At 41.9% G+C, this 9,216-nt stretch overlaps 1 pseudogene; it reads left to right on the forward strand.

Moving 5' to 3' along the window:
* Nucleotides 1–1,618: 1,618 nt before the first annotated feature.
* On the forward strand, nt 1,619–3,229 carry LOC107506958 (annotated as a pseudogene).
* The last annotated feature ends 5,987 nt before the right edge of the window (nt 3,230–9,216 follow it).

Genomic DNA, 9,216 nt, shown 5'->3' on the forward strand with positions numbered 1-9,216 from the left:
CCCTGCTTCTCCTACAGTGATTTTAATTTCAGGAATAGTAACTCTTTTCATTGCTAAGTCTACCTTAAAGATGTTTGTGAGTTCCCTCTTTCTCTTCTCAATTGAAACATTACTGAATCTTGTCAGTTCTACCTTTAGAATATATCTAGAATCTGACTGATTTATAAAACCTTCACTGCAACCATCCTGACTCAAGACTTCAGCAGCTATTGACTGTATTATTGTGATGGTCTCCTAACTGTTTTCCTTATATTTCCCATTTCTCCTTCTTTATTCTTAAGACAGCAGACAGAGATTTTGACAAGAGATTGCCTTTCCTTATTACCTTAATGAAATAACCACCAACATTTTCTATCATTCTTAACCTGTTTTATTTTCTCTTTGTAGGACTTATTGCTGTCTGAACTGCATATCAAATTTTATTTGTTTATTGTCTTTTTCTACATCTATTATCTTGTTGGGAATACAAAGGATATGACCTCCTTGAGTTGGAGACTTTTTTTGTGTGTGTTTTTACTGCCAAATCTTCAGCATCTCTAGAACAGTGCTTGGAGTAAACAACAAGTAATACTATTTGTTGAATGAGTGTATGAAAGAAAGATGCATAACATTTCTTTCTGAGGAAATTCTCACTATACTACATTATTATTGCCCCTTTCATTGTTGGTGGAGAGGCAGGCATAGTGAGACTAAGTAACTAGTACACGAATACATAAATGTTAGAACTAGAAGGTGCAATGGACACAGTCCAGCCTAACTCTGTCATCCTGATAGAGGTAGAAACCGGTGAGTGAGAAGTGGAGAGGTAAAACATGACTTAAGTCAATCGATTACTGAACCAGAGCTAGTGCCCAAATGTCCTGGCTCCTGTCTAGCCCTATTTTTTTTTCCTATCCATTCCCATCTTTATTCTCAGTAGTCCAGTCTGAAAAAAAGTTCCCTTTATGTCTTTCTTTAACTTTCCTCTCTACTATCTCATTATTGGGTACAGAAATGGAACTCACTAGCAAAGTGAAGGAACTTTTGAGCCTTTCATTAGTCATGGTTTAATTGACAAAGTTTTACCCTAGAGAGAAGACATTCCATGGGGGAGTTGGTTCCTGGGTTACAGTGGGTGGCTTAATTTACTTTAAAGAGTTCAGTGGTCTAAGCTTTTAACAAGAACCCTTGAACTTTCAGTGGGTGTGTTGGTTTTCTACATCAGAATCAGGGACTTAAGATCTCTGAGTTTGCTCCTTTCTCTGACGTGAACGATGAAGGATACCAGGAGTTCAGGAGCAGAGATGTGTCATGGGGGTTCCCCAATAAGAGAGCCTTCAAAAGGCAATGAAGATGATATGAATACAGGCTATGAACTTGAATGGCTCCCCAAATTCAGAATGTGTTTTGGTGATTTGGAAAGAATCCTCGCCAAAGTCAGGAGGCCTGGTTGAGTCCCAGAAATCATCACTTTCTGTGTCATCCTGGGAGAAATAATCATTTCTCAGAGCCTTAATTGTCTAATATATAAACTATGAGATTGCTAATATCCAATGCTGAATGAGTACGTATTTACTAAATGAGTGAGTTCACAATAAGTTTGTATGGTAAAGTGATTTACACTGTGTAACATGCTATGAACGAGGTCAATTGGTCTTACAACAGTGTTTGTTTACTGCAGGTCTCAGTAGCTCACGTTCCACGCACCTGAACATATTCTATGGCGAGTACAAGTCACATGACTGAGTTAATTTTCACCGTCCTCTTCCAGGATCCAGAGGGTGTGCTTTGCAGTGTTTCTTCCCGTGTACCTGGCTGTGGTGGTGGGCTGCGGCCTCATCGTTGTGACATCAACATCAGTCTGCGTTCCCCTAGGTCTTTCTTCCTTTGCAATCTGTCCCCAGTGATCATTCCAAACTTCTTCCCGGACTTTATCGCAGACTTTCTGGCCAAGATTAAAACCACCTCCCTGGAGGGTTGCATGGCTCAGATCTTCTTTTCCCACATCGGAGTTACTGAGATCTTCCTGCTCGTGGTAATGGCCTATGACCACTACATGGCCACCTGCAAACCCCTTCACTACACACCCAACACGAATCGGCCTGTGCGTCATCTTCTAGTGAATAGTTCCTGGTGGGGAGGGGGCTTTTTTCACTCCGTGGCTCAGATCGTCGTTACTAGCCAACTGTCTTTCTGTGGTCCCAGTGTGACTGACCGCTACTCCTGTGACCTCCATCCCTTATTCAAGCTTGCCTACACTGAGACCTCTGTGGAGGGGTTGCTGTGTTGGCCGACAGTGGGTTAATCTCTGTGTTTTCTCGGTGTCCTCCTACATCGTCTTCCTGGTCTACCTGAGGATCCACTCTGCAGAGGGCAGGTGCAAAGCCCTCTCTACCTGTGCCTCTCATGTCCCAGAAGTCTCTTGGTTTTTGCACCTGCCAGCTTCCTCTAAACGCAACCCTTCACCTTTACTGAGAAACTGATGGCTGTGTTCTACATGTTTGTCACCCCCATGCTGAACCCCATCATCTGTCCTCAGAAATGAAGAGGTGAAAATCACCATGAGGAGATTGTAGGGCAAGAAAGTGAACTCAGGGGTGAAATAAAAATGAAAATGAAAAAAATTAGCATGTACTGGGTAACTAAATATGCATTCTGATTTTAGTCACCTGTGAGAAATAGAGGGAAAGCTATCCTATTCATATTTTTTGTTCTATTTTAGGTGAGCCCCGTATGCTACAGTAGTGCCAGTTCTAGCCCTTTCACAGCTGTCTGTATTTTGTAGAACATTGAAAACTGAGCTGCATTCCTCCTTCTGTGGTTCATAGTACCAAGTGCATAGACTCCCCGGAGGGACCATCTGGACTGGAATCCTCACTCTGTCATCTACCTGTGGAAGTTTGGGTTCATCCCTTTTACCTCTTAGTGTTAACGTGCTGTCGTAGGTGGAAAGATGGTGGTGCGTGGAGACAGAAGTCTGTGTGTCGCTTTTCCCCTCCCCATCGGTGTGACCTTGCGGGAGTCCCGAGAAGGCTTTTCTACTTCATTTGTTACCTTCACTCCCCACAACTTGATTGCAACATCGGAAAATCTGCAGTGGGAACTTTATTTTATGGGATAAGGGTATAGTTAGAATGGAAATCTCTCTGGCTATTATTAACCATCAATATCTTCATCTGAACAGTTCTACATGATCCTCCCTTTTCTAGAGGGTTGTCATCTGGTCACCGAGGTACGGCTTAAGCCAAATCCAGACCATTGCCTGCTTTCGTGTGGCTCGTGAGCTAAGAAAGGTTTTTAAGTGTTTACATGGTTAAAAAAAAAACACAAAGAAGAATAATATTTTGTGACACATGGAAGTTATATGAACTTCAACTTTTAATGTTCATAAATAAGGTTGTGTTGGACCACAGTCATGCCCATTATTATTATTTTTTTTTAAATCTCTGGCAGCCTCTGTGATAGTGGCACAGCTGAATCATTGTGGCAGAGACCGCGTAGTCTGCAAAACCCAGATATTTACTATGTCACTCTTATAGAATAAGTTCGCCGACCTCTAGCTTAAGCCATAGTAACATTTATTGCTTACTGACAAGAAGTTTGGAGGCCAGTGGTTCCAGGGTCGGTTTGTTAATTCTGTGATGCCAGAACATTCGGTTGGTGCCTCTTTAGTTCTCTTTCCTGTCCCCTCATGGCCACAGCGTGGCTACAGCACCTTCAGGTATTTTATGCTCACACAGGAGGGGACAGGAGAATAAACGCTGATTGTCGTATGCTGCTGAAGATCTGTGGTTGGCATATAGCACGAACTCTCTGCAGTTGAACTAGCACATGCATTTAGCAATGGAGAGCAGAAAAGTCAGCAAATTGGCTTAAAAATGGTTAATGTTTATGAGCCTTGGCATGCTTACCTCACATTCTATAATGATTATATTGAACTTGGGCATGAATGTGTCCTTCTTGATGCCTTGAAGATATTCCCCTTGATTGGAACTATCTGGAAATAGTGTCCGCAAATTTCTGCCAGGTCAGCATAACCCAACTGTTCATTTATATTATACGCACTTGTTGATCTAGGTTCATTCAGCGCTGGTTTTCTGTGTGTTTACATTCAAATATTTCAAGGCTTCTTAATTAAGAGTGAAAGCTGTGGAGCTGATTGGAAGTGAAAGCAGGTCTTTGGTCATCTGTCTAATAGCTAAATTGTTGAGTTGGTTCATTCTGTCACTTAATTGTTGATACTTTAGTTCTCTGCAAATTTCTAGTTGGTGAATTGATTTTAGGTGAATTGCTCTGCTTTAGTACCCAGTGTAATGAGTGACACAGGATAGGCATTCAATAACTGCTTAATGAATAAAAGATATCAGGATGGTGTCAATATTATTTACCTTTATCACTTGGGAAAGGCTTGAGCCAGACATGAGATAATTTGGAAACAGAACTTTCTTGTGAATTACTTTTACTCAAAATAAATAAGTTATGTTAATATATTATCTTGCAATAAAAAAGTACCACCTTTCCAAACTGCATGGGAATACCCCAAATCACATTGGGACTTACTGGTAGGATAATTTATATTCCTTGTATTTGCGTTTTACAGCCCTCTCACATCCGTTATTTCATTGGAGACTCATAGCAATCCTCTCTGTAAATAGAAAATAAATGAATTCTTCTCAGTCTACATTTTTTGGAGAGTAAAATCATTTAGATTAGGTTTTAGTTGCAAGGAACAGAATCTAATAAAAGACAAAAGCCAGGAAGTAGACACTTCAGGATGGAAGGGGACCCTATCTTGTTTCTCCATCCTTTACAACTTCTATTCTTAGAGTTGCCTCGTGGTTGAAGATGTCCTGTAGGACTCCAGTCCTCATGGCAGCATTCCTGCCATCAGGAAAGAGGAAGGGACAAAATAAGTGCGTGTCCCCTCTTTTGAAATTGTAAGGGAGGCTGCGGAATGTAATCTTTAGTCCAGGCGGGCTTGTACCCAGATAAAAATTCGGAGGTTCTAGTACTGTAGAAGGAAGAAGGAGAAAACAAGCATTGGAGGACTCTAGAAATCTCTGCTCTTGAATATATGAGGCACAAAGCCTTGGGCACAAGCTCAGGTTTTCTGACTCCCAGACCAGGCGTTCCCTCCATTGTGGCCCCCTGTCCCAGGCAGGTTTTATTTCTTTAATTGAGGTAAAATTTTAGTTGAGGTAATATGTCACGAAATGCACAGACCTTTAGTGTACAATCCAGTGAGTTTCAACAAACTTATAAATCGTGTAACCACATCCCAACCAAGATGTAGACTATTTCTGTCACCCCAGAACCTCCTTTCATGGCCCTTTCTAGATAGTCTCCACTCCCCAGAGGCAACTGCTGATCTAGTTTCTATCATCACGGTTTCTGTTTAGCTCATTCTTAAACTTTTATAAATGTACCCTTATGTGTCTGGCTTCTTTCACCCAACATAATGTTTTTGAGATTCATTGTGTTGTGAGTTACAGTAGTTTCTTCTTCTGTGTTATGAGTAGTATTCCATTGCATAAACATACCACAACTAAAATAAACCTTTTGTTGATAGATATTTGGGTTGATTTCAGTTTTTGTCTGTTATGAAAAAGCTCTACTATAAACATTCTTCGACATCCCTATTTTTTAATAAGAAGCATAAGCTGACCGATTCATTTCTTTTACCTGCAAATAAGTTTTTGCAAGGAGGAATATGTATAGACACAGTCCTAATTCTTAAAGAAATTGTACATTTTTTATGATGGGGGTTTAATTGGGACTGGAGAAGTATGCCAGAGTTGATGGGTTAATCTTTACCAGGTTAGGAAATAACATCAAGCTCTTATGAAAAAGGCAATTTATAACTTCAGGTGAACAAACCCAATTCTATACCACACATATTTTAATAATTATAGTTTTCTATAACAAACATTCATAGACTCACGTTTGACAATGTATCTACCTTAGATTTCTTAAACCAAATCTTTCACTATAGAAAATATTTTGATGCCAAGACTTTCACAGGAACTCAACTTCATGATGACATATTATGGAAGACGTATAGGTTTGAAATAGTTGGAGTTTTTATGTAACATTTGCCTTGTGTTTTTTTTTCTATGTAAAGGATAATAATTAATTCAGTGTTTGTAGTCGCAAAAGGAATTATATTGAAATCTTTAAAAAAATCTTAAAATACCTCATTGTTACTTTCTTATTAACTATCTGTTAACACTTGACATTTGATTTTAATCCAGGCTGAATTAATGACATTGGCGAGTAACGCCAGTGTAGAGCACATTTATCTTACAAAGGGTTATTATAGGATTTATAAACCTTTTATTACAGAACATTTAACACATATACAGTTGTGGTCGAAGCATGGTAACGAACTCGCCTGTAACCAATACCGAGTTTCTGTAATTATCAGTCCAGAGTCAATCGTCTTTCATCTATAGTAGGGCATTTCGGTGGCAGTGGTATGATTTTTGGACCAGATAATTTCGGTTGTGGGGTCTGCCCTGTGCATTGTAGAATGATTTGTAGCGTCCCTGTCTTCTACCTAATAGCACTCCTGCCCCACCCAAGTCGTGATAGTGAAAAATGGCTCCAGATATTGCCAGCTGTCTTCTAGGGGTCAAAATTACACCCTGTCAAGAACCACTAATATGTACCCTCATTACAAAAGCAAGGGAAGTGCTATCCGTTTCCTGAAACTTCAGGCTTATGTTCCCTGGCCCCATCCTTTGAATGGTGTCATTTTGTGTGAAGTCACATGGTTGAGTCCGTGATAAGCAAGAGCCGTATTCAACTGACCTCTGAACAGCATAGAGCTCTATACAGAGTCAGTGCTCACATTGGTGAGTTTAATTTTTTCACATTTCCTGTTGACTTCTGAAGGTATGTTACCTACAAGGAGGTTTGAGATTTTAGGAACCAGGTCTTGCTTCCCATGAGGTAGTCTACCTGATTAGGGAGAAGAAAGGTATGGCTCTCTGGGGACCGATCTCTTGCTCATCATGCCTTCCCCTCTGGATCTCTCAAGCACTGTGAACTCAAGGCTCAGCTTCCAAGATTCTTATTTCTCTGTGGAACACTTGGGAGGGCCAGTCTACTTTGATCTTGTTTTAAAGCAGGTGGAATTGAGCCCAGTGGCTTAGTCTCAGCATTCCCAAGCCTGAGGCTGCAGGGGGAGCAGATCTTCCACCCGGCAGCCCCGGAGAGGAGCTTTCTGATGGTCTGATTGGGAAACCTGCATGAGCTGAGGGCTTTTCTCATGTTTGCATCTCTGTGGTCAGAACAGAAAAGGTAACTGTGGTGAGAACAGCAAAACCACAGAAACCCTGGGGTGAGTTTTGTTTTGTGAGCATGTGATTCTTTTACATAACGATTGCGAGTCCACTTTTCAAGCAAAGGGAATGTTGCTATGAAGCAACATGGCATTTTACCAAGTGCTCTCCCATCCTCTGGTGTTTGACTGAGGCAAGTGCAGGGATAGACATGGGATTCAGGGGTGGAGCAGGTGTGGTCTCGGGTCTTGGGGACCTTTGTTCTTTGGATATTTACTGAATGCCTATAATGTACCTAATTCTGTGTTAAGAAAGTTAGGGAACATCTATATCTAGTCTTCCTTCATTGTACTTGCAATCATCGAATGCTATTTCGTGGAGATGCTCAAGCGAGCACTAAAGGCGATATTGTAGCGAGACATAATCTGTGCCTGCAGGAAGCTCATAGTGTAGTGGGGCAGACAGTTACAATTTGGCGTGAAAATTACTGTGATTCCAAAATGTCCTCAGAGAAGCGGGCCTTTGACCATAAGGGTGTGTGGATTGGGGAGATGGATTTCCTATCTCTGAGAAGAATCCAAGGCAGCACAGAGGATGGGAACTTAAGTTGTCCTGGGATGGGCTCAAAGTGGCATGTATGGTATGTACCTGTGACATAGGTATTAATTCCATGCTACATTTGAACCTAGAGTCTCTGAGAGGTTATCGAATTTTCGAGCTATCACATAGATACGACCGAAAAACCTGAATGTAAGTCCAGGAGTTGGTATGTTAGAGTGCTTTCTTCTTGGGAAAATCCCTCGGCCGATCCGAGAGTTTCCAACTGGTCTTGGCCCTCTCTTTGTCTCCATAATCATAAGCTCTATCAGTGACTCCCTTCTGGTTCATGATGGTTCTTAATCACCTCAGCCTGTCCCCATTGCTGGTGAAAGGAAGCTTTGTGGCATGAGTGGACATCACATGACTCTAGGTCTCAGGTGCCCTGGAGTTTCATTGTACAAGGGGCTGTGTTGATATACAAAGACCTCATTCACCTTGGACAGAATCCAGCATGGACCAAGAGAGTCTGCAATCAGTCAGCGCACATTCTCGGTGATGCCCTGAGGGGCTGGAAGGCTGGACTGCAGAGAACATTGTGTCAGAACATAAGTGGGCACTTTGGGCAGAGGGATGGTTTGTCCTTCTGTTGCCACTTATGGGGGCACATGTGATGGGGGGAGATGAAGGCATCAGTAAGGAGAAGAATTGTATATGGGTCGACTCAGATCCTTGGGAAGGGACAGTATCACCATTCATTGGTGAAACAGGAGGAAGCAGAAGTAAGAAGGGGAGCCGAGTGCCAGGGGACAGCTCTTCTGAAGACTCTGAAGGGAAGCAGAGTGGCAAGGAAGCTGTTCTGCAGACAAGAAAGGAAAGGGAGCAAAAGGAAGTAGAGTGCAAGAAAACTGCAGGAGAAAGACAAAAGCATCCAAAGGCGATGGAGAGATACCTAACTCGGAGACCGTAACACTTTCCTCGCTGCCACACATGATTCAGCGAGGTATTCGTGTCCTAGTAGGTCACCCCTCCGCTGGTCTGTTAGCACTAGTGCAACCTCTTTTGCTTTCCAATTGACTAGTGTTTCTGATGATTCCCCATTGTCTTCAGGATAAACCCCAAAGTCCATCCTGTGCTTCATGAGCTCGTCCTAGATTCTGTCTCCAGCTTTATCTTTCCCATTCTCCCCTTTACTTCAGGCACATCGATGAATTTTCATTGCTTTGTATGCTTGTCTTCCTTTTTTAAAAAAATTTATTATTATTATTTATGCCTACAGCACCCGATCTTCCTAAGTGGTCTCCCATCTGAGTACTAATCAGGCCTGACCCGGCTTAACTTCTGAGATCAGACATCGAGCTTGTTCAGGGTGGCATGACCACAGACCATGGACTGTGGCTCTACTGGGGTGTGAACC

The sequence above is a fragment of the Rousettus aegyptiacus genome, unplaced genomic scaffold, assembly GCF_014176215.1.
Source record: "Rousettus aegyptiacus isolate mRouAeg1 unplaced genomic scaffold, mRouAeg1.p scaffold_m13_p_5, whole genome shotgun sequence".
Classification (NCBI taxonomy): Eukaryota; Metazoa; Chordata; class Mammalia; order Chiroptera; family Pteropodidae; genus Rousettus; species Rousettus aegyptiacus.